Source organism: Anser brachyrhynchus (assembly GCF_964034855.1).
Source record: "Anser brachyrhynchus genome assembly, chromosome: 1".
Taxonomy (NCBI): Eukaryota; Metazoa; Chordata; class Aves; order Anseriformes; family Anatidae; genus Anser; species Anser brachyrhynchus.
The window spans coordinates 137668003-137680946 of NC_137694.1; positions in this window are offsets into that span (position 1 = coordinate 137668003).

Below are 12944 nucleotides of genomic sequence, written 5' to 3' on the forward strand. Positions count from 1 at the left end.
GTTATAAATAACATTCCTCAATAAACTCCAGTATTTCCTAAGAAAACAAAACAAAACAAACAAACAAACAAACCAAGAAACCACAATATTTTATCAAAGTCCCAGATTTTATGATTTATTGGACACCAGCATTAAGTCTTATGTCACAGGGGACAAAACAGATTAATTCCTACTCCTCACTGCAAACAGTATTCTATCAAACATACAGAAGATCATTGGAACCAGAAAGAAAATGGGAAAATGGAGATTAAAAAAAAAAAAAAAACAACATATAGAATAAACAGCAAATACACGGGCAATGCACATTACATACCTAAGGTATGTAAGTACAAGTACACTCACTTTCTAAATGAGTGATCCATAAGTCACTGAAATTAAGGGTATGGAGAAGTTAAAAAGAGAATTGTCTGAATAGTGAAGAGACATATCATTAACTGTAACAGTACAGGATCTGGGTGGAATGGACTTCAATTTCCTTGCAGCAGCCCATATAGTGCTCTGCTCTGCACTTCTAGCTAGAACAGCCCTGATATCACACCAGTGTTTTGTCTGTTGCTGAGCAGTGCTGGCTCACCAAGACTCCCTCCAAATCCCCCAAAGCCAGTAGGCTGGGGGTAGGCAAAAGGTGGGGAGGGGACATTACTAGGGTAGCTGACCTAAATCAACCAAAGAGGCATCGCCTACAACGTCACACTCAGCAATAAAGGGTGGGAAAGGGGGAGGAGTGTGTGTTGGGGGGGGCGTCTGTTGTTATAAAGATGTCTGTCCTCCCAAACAACTGCTATGTGTATTGAGGTACTGCTTACCAGGATGTGGCTGAACATCTCTCATTAATGGGAAGTAGGAAATATTTTTTTTCTCTCTCTGTGCTTCTGCATGGCCTGTGTTTGTTTTTTCTCTCTTTCTTTCACCTTTAGTTAAATTATCCTTATCTCAACCCCTGAGCCTTTTTTTTCTTTCCAGCATAATTTCTTCTTCACCTCACCCCACCCCACCCCCAGCCCTCCCTTCTTCTGAGGAGGAGAAGTGAGAGAGCAGTTGTGGCGGAGTTCAGCTGCCCAACTGCGTTAAACCACCACAGTAACATAACAGAGCAATTAATGAGAATGCAGTAGTAAAAAAAAAAAAGGGGGCGGGAGGGAGGGTTGTATTCTAGTTTACTGAGGCCCCCTATCAGCCTAAGAACAGTCAGGAGTCATTCTAGTAGCTTCTGCATTAAAAAATGGACAGACTATTAATGAGCATATACATTAAGAAAGACAAACTCAGATTACTTCTAAGGATTTTCTGTCAATCTTTGTACCATTCCACCACCTATTCTGTAATTACCTATATAGCCCAAAGAAATAATCAGGATGGGTTTTATACATCACTGCGTATGCTCAGCAAGATTCATAAAAGCAAAAAGAAAATGAAAGGATAGCAAACCTTTCTATAAATGTCCCAAATTCTGAATTTCATAATAACTTTTAGTAATGCAAATGAAAGCAGAGTACATCGGCAATATGGCAAGAATCTTCCCTGTACATGGTAAAAAGCTGTAGTTTCCATTCTCGAAGATTAGAACTAAAGTTTAAGAACAGGTAAGAACTGTATATGTGATAAATATATGGGGAAAAATGTATGAGATCTGAGGGTCATTTTTAGGAGACTTATACTCTTGTACTCTGAATTCAACAGGGCCATTTAGAATCTAATGAGCATTCATTCAATTAGTTGTGCATGTGCTGTGGGTTCAGCTTATTGAGAACATATTGGTAAAGCATTCCCATGCTGGTTGTCTGCACACTAGGTTCACAGCACAAGAACTTTACAACATATACACATATATTCCCAAGATTTCCCAGAGGGAGATAGGGAAACTGTAAAACAGTATTATACTAGTGTCATTTCACATGTTGTGGTTGGGAGTTCCTTAAATAAATAAATAATAATAATAATAATAATAATACCTGCTAATACTACTATGAACAAAAATATCTGTCTTCCATGGGATATTTTTAAGATTACATATTTTTTCTTCTTCCATTAATTTTAATAGTAACATAAGTAAATATATCTTTATGAAAATAATGTTTGAAATATGGAAATCAGTGTCTTAACAATGGGGTGAGCAAATAGGGAAATTTTGCCAAAATCATGCAGATTCCATCAGCTACTCTTTGACCTCAGTAACAGCATCCTACATACAATACAGAATGCCCCATAATGTTACAAGACTGCAAAGAAAGCTGAAATAAGGAAAGATACTTCCGAAAAGTAGAGAGTAGTTATTTTGTTTTCTACATATTAATGGCTGTTTCTTTGGTACCAAAAAAAAAAAAAAATTAACAAAGCTAAGATTACTATAATTAAGGACACAAAGCAGTTATAATGGTTGTAAAGAACAAAATGGTATATTTTATGAAAATACTGAATTTCAGTTTCCAAGGTGAAACCTTACCAGAATCTTAAAGTGTGTACCTCTTTTGTCTTAATTATTTAAATCTTGTACTTCAAGCAGTCATGAAGGTCCCTAAAGGTCACCCTTCTCACTTAAAAATCCATTTGACATGTAAATTTTGGTATCTAGTCCAGTTTTACTAGATATATAGGGTGAATATTTAGCACTGAAAATTAGGCTTCTAGGTTTGGAAATTGTAATTGCCATTTTCACATGTTAACATAGACATAGTAAAAATGTCAAGAAAGGGGAAGAAATTTAAATATGTTTGTGAATAAAACATTACAATTCTCTCTATTTTACTTGTAAACATTACTGTGACAATAAGCTATTAAGAAAGCTATTTGCTTTTATCATAAATGGATTATCTTGTAAGTGAAATATTAGTAGATTTTTTTGTGTTTATTTTATGAAATTAAGAAATGTTCCAGAGAAAGAATTCTATAAACAATGCTCAAATTTTGAGAAATCCTAGATAATATTTCCAGATAAAGCAAAATTATTCATAAATGAATTAGAACAGCTTCCTGTTCTAAACAGATATCACATTCTTTACATTCTTTTTTTTGTTTCTTTCGCGCTGCATATGAAATTCATTTCCATACAAAGGAAACTTGTCAGCACAATGCGATTTATTGTGCAAACTGTAGTTTGTAAGATATTGATTTATTCTAAAACATGATAAATATTTATACATTAACATTTCATAAAGTGAAAGTAATTTTGCAAGTAAACCTTTTGGTTGAGGGGAAGCAGGACTTAGAAAAATAAATCTGTTGTATTAATTTTTGCTAGCTGTTCTACTTAAATTTCCTCAAGCTAAAATATATTCTTTACACAGGTCAACAAGTAATAATTCAGATTTATATTATCCTTTCTTCTGCTCAGGTTTTTTCTTCACTTTCTAATATAATCTTACAGAATCCACTCAGTGTTTTGCCATTAGCTGCAACAAAGCCCTTCATGTCATTTTGCCTTTGAGGTGATATAAAGAAACCTGCTCAAAAAAATGTTATTCTTTGATTTTAATGAGGCTTTTGTGTGTTGTTTGGTTGTTTCGTTTTGCTTTGTTTTCAGTTTTGAACAACTATTCAGTTTTGAGATATGCTTTGCATCCACATCTGATCACTGTTGCCCCACAAACCTGTATCTACCTGAGGTTAGCTCATTGCTCCTGTACTTCAGTACTGTACTTCAACTTAAAGGTTGGAGTAGATGATCTTAGAGTTATTTTCCAAACTAAATGATACTTTTATTCTATTATTCTGTGATTCAAGGAACAAAAAAGCTTGAAATGACAAACAATTTAATAGGTTGATAAAATCCTCCTTTCACTAACTCCATCATATAATTGTTTGTACTTTGATCCAGGAAATAGACAACCAAAAAATCTTACTAGTAGTGTGCTGTGGAAACTTTTGTTAAATTATTTTGCAGAGCATTTCTATTTATTCAGACAAACTATTACCAGGACATTGCAAAGCCTAGAAGCATTCAAAATCTATTAAAGTGTAAATGTTATATGGTAATAAATGAAGACTATTAAAGACTTACAGCTTCTTCTACACTGGATTCAACTTTGGGTTAATGTTTAAAAATATTCATAATTCTCTACCTAATGTCATGTCAACGGATAGAAAAAAATATATATTTTTTCCTTTCATAACAATTCTCTCATAAGGATTGAAAGAATGGTCAAATTACCTGACTGATGTACTTTCCCAGTCCTCAAAAAAATATTCTTATCGTGGTGTCTAGAGCTTGTACAGAAAAAAAATAAATATATATAATATATATATGTCTTTTATATATATATGTAATATATAAATATATACATAATATAAAAGACAGGAAGAAGAAGAAGAAATGACTGTGAATTGAATGACTGGAAAAATTCTGTGAAATTGCATGTGAGAAGGTATTTCATAGAGACTATTAAGTCTCAAGTTTTTCTCTACAATTACACCAGCTACAAAAATCTTCATACCACCTAAACAAACAAACAAACAACAACAAAAAAGCAAAAAACGGAGTTAAGTATTATCAAATTGCTTATTATTTCTGTAGTTATTCTTACTGATCTTTGACTGATTTACCTGAAGAAAACTGGTACAAAAAGAAGCTATTGTCACAAGATGGAATCCTACCATGAGATAGGAGAGTTTGCTTATTTACTAAAGTAAAAAGTACTATTTACAAATAAACATTTAAATTAATCTGTTTATCCATTTACAGCTACATACTTTTTTAGCTATGTGATTTGGAAAAAGATCATGCAACTAAATTTTACCAAAAAAAAAAAATCGTCCTACAGGTTTTAGGACAGGAAAAAGTTTTCATTCTGAATCATGACACTGTATGTGGTGGTTGTACTCTGGCGGGCGGCCAAGCTCCACCACAACCGCTCTCTCACTCCCTCTCCTCAAAGAGCAACGGGGAGAAAATACGATGAAAAGGGCTCAAGGGTTGAGATAGGGACAGGGAGATTGCACAGTAATTATTGTGATGGGCAAAACAGACGCAGCATAGGGAAACAGTAAGATTTATTGCCTATTACTAACAAGCTAGAGAAGTGAGAAACAAAGGAAAGAAACCAAAAGCACCTTTCCCCCCATCCACCCTCTTCCACCTCCTCCCCCCAAGCAGCGCAGGGGAACGGGGGAATGGGAGTTATGGTCAATCTATAGTGCTTCTCCACCGCTCCTTCTTGGTCACTCTCATCCCCTGTGCCATGGGGTCCCTCCCACGGGATGCAGTCCTTGCTGAACTGATCCGGCGTGGGCTGCCCACAGGCAGCAGCTCTTCAAGAACTGCTCCACATATGGGTCCGTACCACGGGGTCCATCCCTCATGAGCAAACTGCTACAACCTGGATCCGCCACAGGCAGCAGCTCCTGCCAAGTCACCTGCTCCTGCGTGGTCTCCTCTCCACGGGCTACAGGTCCGGCCCGGAATCTGCTCCAGCAGGGGTCTTCCACAGGCCGCAGCCTCCGTCGGTGCAGGTCCACCTGCTCCACCGTGGTCCCTCCACGGGCTGCAGCGTGGAATCCTACTCCACTGTGGTACTCCATGGGCTGCAGGGGGACAGCCTGCTTCACCATGGTCCTCACCACAGGCTGCAGGGGACTTCTGCTCCAGTGCCTGGAGCACCTCTCCTCCTCCTTCTTCACTGACCTTGATGCCTGCAAGGCTGTTCCTCACTCCTCTCACTCTCCCAGCTGCTGTGTGGCACAGCTTTTTTTTTTTCCCTGTCTTAAATGTGCTCTCACAGAGGTGCAAAACAACATCACTTATTGGCTCAGCTCTGGTCAGCAGTGGGGCCCTTACCAAACATGGGGCAGCTTCTGGATTCTTCTCATAGAAGCCATCCCTATGGCCCCCTGCTACCAAAACCTTGCCATGTAAACCCACTACACTGTAAGAAAAGAGCTTTGTCTTTTGCCAAATCAAACAGATTTAATCTGCATGTTCAAAACATCATTAAGATTTTGGTGAGAAAAATTAATATAAACTAGGAGTTGGGGAAAAAAAAAACACGCAATATGTCTTGAAGAACTGTCAAAAGGGAACCTTTTAAGAACATAAATATTAGAAAGGCATAACAGAAATTGTGGTCAAAGAATGACTTAATAGTGATATTTTCAGGAAGAATTGAAACAACTGATCTTACTTGGCTTTGCTAAAGTTGGAGAGGAGGCTGGGCAGGAGGTTTGTCTAGATGACCTCCAGAGATCCCCTCCAACATACATAATTCCATGATTCTAGATAAGTCATAAAAAAGCATAAAATTAAAATTTGGATAGACGAAGAAATAAGAAACAAACACAATTACTTTAGAAGACATTTAGGTGAATTGGAATGCTATATCAAATATTTCAGAGGTACTGCTGTGACCAATAAACAATTCATTCATACAAAAGTAAGTTGGCAAGAAACTGTTTATTCTTCTCTAAATTCTGAAGACTTTCCTAAGTGCTTAGACTTCTTTCCAAAATACATTTTAAGCTCAGATGTGTACATTTCCACATTTAAAGTCTAGCTTCAACTCAATATGCAGTCAAGACATCTGGCTTATTTCTTAATACTGCACTAAAAGATTTTGAAGAACACAGCTTTAAAGACAGTAGATTTTAACATTATGTCTTGAAAGGATTTCAAGTGCAGGGACTTACAGTGTATTAGAATTTTTCTGAAGAGAGTCTAAAGATAAAGAGGGGATCTGATTTGTAATTTCAGGAAAGAGTACCGTGTCTTGAATGGGATAGGTGGAAAATGTTGGATCTTCCTGGAGTTGCTGTGTATTTTGTTTGTATTTGCCCACTATGTGAAGTGCAGTAATTGTGAGAAATCTAGCATCAATGAAAATCTATACTGTTCTCAACTTTCTAACAATATGAAGTACAGAAATTAGTAAAAAGTACTGGGGAGAAAAAACACAGACTACATGCCAATACTAAACAAAAAAATAAGACATTTTCTCCTGTGTTGTTTTTTTTTTCTTTTCTCTTTCCTCAGACACTTTAGTCAAGCCTAAGACAAAGCTGTAGTAGTAAAGATTAGTTACTATTTACTATTGAAGGAAGGAAGGAAGGAAAGAAGGGAGAGAGGAAGGAAGGGAGAGAGGAAAGGGAGGGAGGGGAAAAAAGTGGGGCTCAGAGGGAGAGAGAGAAAAAAAGAGAGAGAAGGAAAATTCCTTCATTTCTATGTTACTCAGAGTCTTAGTAATAGTAAAATTGCATACATACCTAAAAGTGCTGAAAACAACCTGTATGTCTGTCATGGTCTTTCAAACATAATTGTTCCACAGCTTCAAAGACCTGACCCAGATATCCATATCTCTACTGGCTTAAATAGTACTGTACATTGAAACTAATTAATGAATTTTAATTCACCTTTTGTTTTAAAAATTAATAATAAATAATAATAAAAAAACTAATAAAAAAAGACAAAATAAGTGTTTAAATGTAATGAGTGACACTTTAGGCAGTACTGATTCCTATCTTACTTTGTTACAAAGCTTGAAACTTACTGTTCCAATTTATGCATGGAGATGCTCTTCTTAGGAAAAAAATGTTATAACTTTATATCTGTGACAAGGAAGCACTTCAAAAGCATGACAAATTATACCTGAGGTTTGTTAAATATGATTGAAGTCAAGTACTGCGTCTAACAAAGAATGGAAGGGAACGACATCCTGAATATTCTCACTGAAAAATATGCTCAGAAAACTTTATCCACAGTCTTTCTATCCCATCTGTTTATACACATTTGCAATTGAAATGCTCAAGCTACATTTGAAAAACAAAATTTTTGGAGAGAGATAGATAGCTAAAAATATGTAAAGGAAATGGAAAGGAATGAATCTGCTCAATGACAAAAACATAGATGCAATCAGATGGAGCTGTGAAGAAAAGTTGATAAGGCCAGCTTCCAAAATTTATTTCACTTTTGTCTTATGGCTCATATATCTATGTGCAGAGTTTCCTTAGTATCTCCACAGAAATCATTTGTGACATTCTCAGCTGCTATGAGGACATTAGGAATTTTACAACTTCACTGTTCATTCAATAAGATCAAAGATTACCCTCAAGGAAAGTTATGTAGACTTGTAATCAATTTGTAAAGGTAAAACTTTGATTCAGAAAAATGGAGCAAGTATTCAGAACTGAGAGCATTGATCATAAAACATTCATTACCATGCAAAGGGTGAAACAATCATCTTCGCCCACCCTAACAGGAAATTACTTTTCATTACATTGCACAGAATAAGCTTCTAAAAACAAAAGAGCAGCCCAAACAAAAATATTAATTGGCAGCAAAAGGGTTTTGTTGTAGTTGTTGTTTGTTTGTTTTGTTTTCTTAATTTTTCTGCAGAACAGAGAACAACATGAATTGTCAACCAGGAAGAATATTCTTGGTCTTAAGGAATTGATAGACTTCTGATAAAGATATAAATAATTACAGAACGCTTTAACATCCCTCAGCCTTAAAAAGAAATTACCAAATTCGCATGCACTTAGGAGCTACTGAATGTGTAAAGCAGTGATAATAAACTGTTACCGAGATATATCAAGGCACACACTTGGAAACAGGAAAAATTTCTACTGACCTAACTTCTGTTAATATTGGCCTAATGACTCAGTATAATCATGATAAGGTCCCAGATGACTGGAGAATAGCTAATGTTGCGTCCACCTATAAGAAGGGTCGTAAAGAGGACACAGGAACTACAGGCCTGTCAACCTGACCTTGGTGCCAGGAAAGGTGATGGAACAGGTCATCTTGAATGCAATCACACAGCATATGCGGGACAAATGAGGGATCAGGCCCAGTCATCATGGGTTCATGAATGGCAAGTCCTGCCTGACCAACCTCATCTCCTATGACCGGGTGACCTGTCTGGTGGATGAGGAAAAGTAGTCTACCTGGCCCTCAAGCAAGGCCTTTGACACAGTTTCCCACAGTGTTCTCCTGGAGAATCTGGCAGCCCATGGCTTGGATGGGTACACACTTAACCAGTAGGGTTAAAAACTGGCTGGAAGGCCACTCTCAGAGAGTGGTGGTGAATGGAGTGAAATCCAGATGGCGACAAATTATGAGCTATGTTCCCCAGGAGTTGGTGTTGGGGCCCATCCTTTTTAATATTTTTATTGATGATTTGTATGAGGGAATTGAGTGCACCTTCAGTAAGTTTGCAGACAACACCAAGTTGGGGAAAGGTGTTGATGTACGCCTTCAGCATATGTAGCTGCACTAGAGGGAATGGCCTTAAGTTGAGCCAGGGGAGGTTCAGGTTGGAAATTAAGAGACATTTCTTATCAGCAAGTAGCTGGGCATTGGAAGGGGTTGCCCAGGGAGGTGGTAGAATCACTATCCCTGGGGGTATTTAAGGAAAGTTTGCACGTGGGACTTAAGGACATGGTTTAGTGGGTGATATTGGTGATAGGGGGATGGTTGGACCAGATGATCTTGGAGGTATTTTCCAACCTTTAAGATTCTATTCTATGATTCTATGATATCAAATTAAAACAATGATTCCCCTTGTAAAGAGCAATCCAGTTGTTTCTAGTACTCGGTGTGGAACAAAATAACTAATAGTGTAACTGTGTTATAACTCTGTGTTATTTGACAGACCAAATTCAAAACACAAAGGGACTTTACTTCTGGAAATATATATATATATGAACTATTTTGAAGACAAAATAAATGAATCCTTACTTTACCAATAGAGCTCATGTGCTTCTTTGTAAAATATATTCCTGTTTTGCAAGCATAAAAATGTATTATTTGTAATTTAAACATACATTTTCATCAAAGAACTGGTAGTGACTAGAATACAATTAACTGCACAGATTTCTTGTCAGAATCAGTTATTTTTGCTGCGTAACACAAACTGGATATGAGTAGGAATAGGATAGGTAGGTTTAAAGAAAGAAGTGTTTAATATATTCTGACATTTATATGCATGTAGCGTATCTCAGTGAGAGGCTGGAAGGTGAAAGACTTTTCATTTATGAAAAATGAATTCATGTCAATGACAAAAATTCTACTAAATAGGTAAAATATTCTAATTTATATAATTTGTTTTTATTAGTAGTAGTATTACAACTAGTATCTTGCACAAATGTGCTTTGTTCTTATATATAATATATGGTCAGATATTTCATTATTCTGTAAAGATTACATTTTATTTAAAATACTTAAGAAAGAATAAAGACATTATCTGTTATATGAAAGAAGCTTTTAATGTCTTCATTTACTGAAGTTCATTTTCAAAAACAATTTTTCTCCATTAATAATTCACACAAAATTTATGTGTATTTTGACATGTGGTCTATTTCTCTTCTTTCTTTCACTCTTCTTCTAATCTATGTTGTGTGGTGGGTTTTCTTATTCTTTTTATTTGAACCAAATAAAAACAAGCATATTTTCCTTTCTGTATTTTTTTCAGCAAACCACAGACTTTTAATATTTACAGGTGGATTTTTCATTAGTTATTTCTAGTGTATGAGCGTTGTTGCAGTCGGTTTCTCACTAGTTACATGAACATACATGCTCTAACAAAATAAAATAGCTTGATACGGAATTTTCCTATCATCACTCAGTCTCTACTCTGATTCAAGTAAAACATTGACTCATCAGAAACTATGATGATCCTTTGAGCGTTCTATATTATGTCATTTTAGCAATATTTGATTTATTCTTATACATGTCTGTTTCTGAAGAGGCCTGGTTACTGCTCTGTGGTGAATTTTGCCTCAGAGAAACAAACTGAGTTCATTAGCGAACATGTCATACAGGTACGATCAGTGAAGCACACTGCATTAACAGTTTCTTTCTTTCATGTTGCCTTCTATTTATTTGAAATCCAATTTGGATAATACATTATTGCAAAGAAATTGTGTCTACCTATAATCTTCTCTATTCAGTACTGGCAGTACAAATACAGAATAAACCTGGATGGCATTATGAAGTCTGTTTAATATGTAATAAAACAAAAAAGGTGTTTAAGCAATTAGCTCAGAAGATGACCATGTGTTAACTATCATGAACATAATGCAAATACTGATACGATGAAAGGACAAAGTACCATAATCAGCCATGTCAATATTCTTCAGCCTTCTAATTTTTGTGGATAATATCTGCTGGTCACCCTTCCAAATTTTCAGTCTGTGTGGGGAAAAAAAAAAAAAAAAAGCAAACAAACAAAACGTACAACAAAACATACACTATTAAATGTTATCTAGTCTTGAAAACACAGTCCCAAATGAAAATTGCTTTTGATAAAGATGTCCTGGAGGTGCCAGAACAAAACAATTTTAGAAGGGGTTAGGCTCCCTGATTTGGTTGGATGTTGTTGTGTCTGCAGTGACAGACAGTCAGCACAAGCCAAAATGAAACACTGCATAATGCTCTGAGCTAAGGAAATGGACGGTTAAAAATCAATCTCTATCTCACATTCCTAGCTCTGAGCCTGAAAATGACAGCTATTATCCAGATTTACATTTTATCCCAGCTAGAATAAAGCCAATAAATCACTGGGCTTTTGGCTGCTCAGATAATTACAAAGTGAGTGGATGGTATAAGACGTACCAAGGGGAGATGCTTTCAGAGGGTTAGGGCACAGAGTGGAGAGTATGACAGTGAAAAATGGGCTTGATTTCCATGTTGAGATGAGAGCTTATGACATGCAAATTATTGAACAGTAACCTATACCAAGAACCATCAGCCCCCCTCATCAAATACCTATGGAAATTTGCCTCTGGGTAGCAGAACATCTTTCCAGAGCAAACAGCTAAGGTGAACAACCATTTTGTTTAAAGTTGGCTGGGGAAGGTAGGGGGAGAAGGTGTATGTTAATGGTGTAATAAAAATAACCCCATGTGTCATTGCCAGAAGTTATTTCATTATTGTCACGAACTTCAAAGTAGCTGACCAGTTTGCTCCTGTTAAGACAGAAACACTGACATTTGCTTCATTCTCAGTTAAGATTAGTTTACTTCTAATATACGTCCGATCATAACTGTATATAAGATTAGATGCAAAAATTTAATTTATACAGAATTGTGGAACATATTTGAATAAAGATTTCATCCAGTAACAGTTTCTTTCATTAAAGTGCTTTCAGTTATTTGTATTATTCAAAAAACAAATCACAGTTCTGTCATCCAACATATGCAGCACATATGCTTCATGCCTCCTTCTTGTAATTGTCTTGGTTCCCCAAGTAAACTATATCTTCCATGCTGCCTTCCTGCACGAGGCCCCCTTTGGACCCTGACAAAAGTGTTGATGAAAGAATTAGCTGATATTTTCTTCATGAATCTCTAATTTATATTTTAAAACTCCAAGAATATATCATCATCCTATATATATATATATATATATATAAAAGGAAAAGTAAATATATGTAAATTTCCAAGACAATTTTTCAGTGACTCTGCTGCTATCCTTTGACAAACTGCCTAAAATATATGCAAAAATAAAATTAAAATAGTTAAAATTTTTTACTGACAACTTGAGAAAACTATCTGACATATAGCTGATAATTCATGTAATTGAAGTTTTCTTTGGAAGTCACAACACTTACATGTCTTTCTTTTCACAGCTGGGAGATCTTATTGCCCAGAGACTGTGATTCATTATTACACGTTTTTGATCACATATTTCATCAACTTTTTTTTTCATCTTGATGTTTTAATTTTTGTTCATTTCTGCATTACACAAGACCGTATTTTTTCTGCTTTCGTAATTAAAAATAATAATAATAATCTGGGAGTGGCTCTGCAGATAAAGCTGTTTATTCTTACCATATTTCTTCCTGCCTTAGGAAAGGAAAACAACAACTCTCCAACCAACTTGGTATCAAGCAGCCACTGAACTGGAAAACAAAGCAAAACAAACTAAACTAATTAAAATTAAAATAAAATAAAATAAAATAAAATAAAATAAAATAAAATAAAATAAAATAAAATAAAATAAAATAAAATAAAATAAAATA